The 4,580-nt window shown below is 39.1% G+C and overlaps 1 pseudogene; it reads right to left on the reverse strand.

Annotated features, from left to right (window-relative positions):
- Window positions 1-2,571: 2,571 nt before the first annotated feature.
- On the reverse strand, window positions 2,572-4,039 carry LOC113834732 (annotated as a pseudogene).
- Window positions 4,040-4,580: the final 541 nt, after the last annotated feature.

Here is a 4,580-nt window from a genome sequence, read left to right on the forward strand (position 1 = left end):
CAGGCTTGAGCTTTTTTGGAAACCAATTATTTACTAATGGTTATGGAATGGTATTACATATTTCCCTTGAAATTGATTAACACACCATATTACTATATTCTTGGTTCTCATGGTTTTGTATGTTGAAATTCCCTGCAGACCTTGTGCCTGCTATATTAGATTCTGAATTCCTTTGTCCGATAGAAATTTAAGGATAGAAAATATTGTTACTATGGATTCATCCACTAGCTCTGAATTTCTTAGAATACTTCTGTATTCATTTAAATTTTTATCATTGAGTCTTTAGGGTGGTGCTTCATGAAGACAAGTAACCTCCCAAATTATTACCTCAAATATTACATTATGAAAGAGCCCACCTCAACTTCTTTGTTTTATTTCCCATCTAGTGCATGAAGAAACATTTCTGACTATAGGAAATTGATAAATGAATGGAACTATGGGCACATCAAAATGTCTTTAGGACTCAGTTTATTTGTGTCAGAATGAAAGAAACAGGTTTTCCACATGTCTCTGACCATTCTCATCTTAGGGTCTTGGACATTTTTAATTGTGTGAAATATTTCTTCGGTCCAATGCTGTTAATCATAATTTAAAAGTAGTTGATCCTCCCATGGTGTTTAAGCCACTCTGTCAGCAATATTCCTGAAGACTGCCCAGTATATTCTTCTTTAGAGAATGTAGTGAGAAGTTTTGTTCACCTTGAAATTTGAAAATGGAGGTTTCAATCATTCTGGGTTCCACAGCCAAATTGCCCCAAATAAATGCAGAAAGACTTATATTAAGTACAGGACATTTGGCCAATGTCTCAGTTTTCTTGTTGGCTAGTGCTGCCTTAATTATAAATCATTTCTGTTAATCTATACATTGCCATAATTCTATGGCTTACCCGTAATGTGGCATGTTATTCTTTTAAGAGCATGTTGTCATTTGGAGGCCTCTGTCTTCCTTCCTTTCTCTCCAGCCTTCTCCTTGTCTAGTATACCTGCCCATGCCTCCTTCCTGGCTGCTGGCCAATCAGTGTTTTATTCTTCAACCAATATGAGAAACATATATACAGAAGGGCAACCCCTATTAAACTTACAGGCTATCTAGTTAGTTGGAGAGAAGTTTCTAACCAAGTACCAGATATATTTATGTTCTCTGGTAACCCAATTGAGGAGGATCTTCAAAATTATGTCTTAGAATTAATTGTGTTGGCAGTTAAAACAATGTTTTGAATATTGTCTCTGAGACTCTGAAGAGTGACTATAGGCAAGCCTGTAGCCAACAAGTGAATCAAATAACTCTGGAAACAGAGAGAGATACTTCTTATATCCCTTCATGTTATAAGAAGTTGCTAAGACCATGATACTTTAAAATATTCTATTTTTAATTATTTTTTGATTTAGAGGCCCTGATATTTACATATCAATCCCCCATTCCCTTGCCCTCTCATCCTACCATGTTTCCCCCAACTCTCATGCCACCCATCCCCACCTCCTCCCCAGGGATAGTGAGTCCTTCCATGGAGGAAATTCAATGTCTGTCAAATCATTTGGTGTGGGCACCTTATTTTCAAAAAAACAGGAAATGAGAAAATGATGTTTCAAGAATCAGAGATTAGGAACAATTTTACAGAGTGGAAAGAACAATGCAAGAATTAGAATCACTTAAAATATCAAAATTAGTGTGTGGGTTAATATCAGGGTTTTCAATTCAATTCAATTGCTCAACCTGTATATGTTTGTGCCAATACCAAGTTGTTTTCAGGACTATGGCTCTATAATAGAGCATGAAGTCAAGGATGGTGATGCCTCCAGAAGTTTCTTTATTGTACAAGGTTGTTTCGGCTACCCTGGGTTTTTTTGTTTTTCCGTATGAAATTGAGTACTGTTCTTTCAAGTCTGTGAAGAATTGTGTTGGGATTTTGATGGGAATTGCATTGAATCTGCAGATGGCTTTTGTCAAGATTGCCATTTTTACTATGTTGATTCTACCTATCCAAGAGCATGGGAGATATTTCCATTTTCTGATATTCTTTAATTTCTTTCCTTAAAGACTCCAAGTGTTAGACCCCCGAAAACTCAAGTATCCGGGGTCCCAGGCCATGTTCTCGGTCACCCCAATCACCAGGCGGATTCGAGAGCTTGCTGCAAACTGCACGAGGCTTTTTGTAATTTAACGAGCTAACCCCATGTTAGCTCAGGTCTTTCACCCACCCTCCATGGCAGATAGCCAGAAAAGACGGCTCCTAGGGGCTCCCGAAAGATCATATAGGGTAGCATAAGGGGAGTGTCTAGGGGTATGCACAGGCTCACGATTGGTGTGCCTCCAGCCTTGGAGGGCTTGCCCTGTGTTGATTGGTCAACTGGTTGTTATGGCCCACAGGCCCTCCCAGGGTGGTTGCTATGCTCTCTACATCATTGCTGTGTGCTTGTCTGTAAAGCACACCCAGGGTCGTAAAGCATAGCGCCATCAGCTAACTTCTGATTGGTTCCTTGTCACGAGACAGGCATCTGACTTTCTAATGACTAACTTCTGATGGGTTCCTTGTCACGAGACAGGCATCTGACTTTCTAGTGTCTGGATCAAGGTCATAGAAGCACATGTTCGACCGTTATGGCTGCTGTAAGGGAAGCTGGTTCCTTCACAAGTTCCATTCAGCTCACTGTGGTTCAACTCTAGCAAGGATCAGAGCCTTCTGCTACACCTATGCTCATGTTTTTTTTTTTTTTTTTTTTGAGGTTACACTCAGACTTTAATTAGGAACAATCAGATGACACAACTTTTCAGAAGTCATTTACTCATGTGCTTAACTATGGTCCAAGAACCAACAAAGATCCTAAAGACAGTGGAGATGCAGATTCAGTTTCAAGAGTCTGTGTGCATTTGGGTTCCTGTGCTTTCACTACACACACTTAGGCTGGAAGAATCTGAACCAGTACTCTCCTTTCTGTGTCAAGTCATATGGGCTCAGGAATTTCAGCATGCCAAGAATGTTGGGCGTGGCTATGCGCTCAAAGTTCCAGGGATTTTGGTTATTATTTTCTCTTTCTTTTTGATTTTGGTGCATCAAAATACCAATATAGACTTCCCAACTGTGCTCATGTTTTAAGACAAGCCTTCCTGCCCCAAAGCAACTACAGTGCAACGCTGAAATGAAGCAGAAAACAAACAGACAAAATGAAGTGCTGCTGACAGACAGATAGCAATTCCATGTCTTCATTCTTCACCAAGACTGAAACTATTTTACAGGACCATGAAGAGCAAGGAGTCACCTATTTTCAAAAACTTGTTTGTAGACTATACAGCAACTTTGTTGTCTTTCCTATATTCAAATCCTGTAAACTCCCTGCCCCCATGACCATCTCTGAATCCACCATGAAATCCTCGAGGGGCAGTGAAAGTCCCTTCTTGGTCATTGCCATGCCCTCTGCCACCTTGGAAGCCAAGGCTTCCTCTGTCTAGGTACCCCCACGGCCATGATTGAGATGAAGGGGTATTCCAAATGTTTCAGCATTTAACTTTCTTTCTTCAACCCAAGTTGTTCTTCTTTCTCTATTATCATAACAAGAAATATTGTCGAGGAAGGATTTAGTTTTGTTGTAATAGCAGTTGAGTCCAAGAGGATCTTCCTCATCAATGTTCCTTCACTGTTTTGAGTGTCAACTCTGGAGTCTCCTTTGTCTTCACCATTTATAGGTTTCTCTTGTTTTTCAAGTTTGTCTTCCTTTAATTTAAGTTTATTATGAAACTCTCTGTCGATTTCTTCCTTGTTATGTGCATTTGCACTTTCAAAGTCAAAGTCTTTCTCAAATTTCATTGGGCCATCTCGACAGGTACCAAATCTTCCCCTGCCACCTCGATGCCCCCCATGTCCTCTCTGTGGAGCAGAAGGAACACCTGGAACTATATGCCTCTTGGTATCATTTATGAGCTGCTCATTTTCTAGCCTTTTTTCATCACTGAAAGGATTTTTCTTGTCACTAATTAATTGTATTTGGTGATTGCTTCCAGCTGCCTGCAGATAGGCAGTGATACTGTGTTTGAGCCACAGAAAGTTTGTGTGTGTGTGTGTGTGTGTGTGTGTGTGTGTGTGTGTGTGTGTTTCTTTTTCTTTTTGGAGAGCATTTAATATGAGTTAACTTATTTTGACACTTAATTAGGGTGCTGGATGGTAGAGAATTTTCTAATTCAACTACTTACACACAGGTAAATACTGTTTCTTAGGCAAAGGTAACTTTTTTATATAGTTGTAAAATTCAATTATATTGCCAAAGAAACATTAAGAAGTATGTATAGCTGTATAAAAAGCAACTATATTTTTACAGAATAAACGTTTAAAGTCAGAAAAAATGACTCAAAGTTCATGCTGTACAGCTTGCACTTTTTTGGTTAGCATTACCCCAAGATATTTAGGTTGTTTGTGGATATTGTGAAGGATAATGTTTCTCTGATTTCTTTATCATTCTGTTGATCATCTGTATATAGTAGGGCTTTTGACATTTTGGGGTTAATTTTGTATCCTGTACTTTGCTGAAGGTGTTTATCAGCTGTAGGAGTGCCCTGGTAGAGTTTTCCGGGTTACTTATATAAACTAT

The sequence above is a fragment of the Cricetulus griseus genome, chromosome 3 (genome assembly GCF_003668045.3).
Source record: "Cricetulus griseus strain 17A/GY chromosome 3, alternate assembly CriGri-PICRH-1.0, whole genome shotgun sequence".
Lineage (NCBI taxonomy): Eukaryota > Metazoa > Chordata > Mammalia > Rodentia > Cricetidae > Cricetulus > Cricetulus griseus.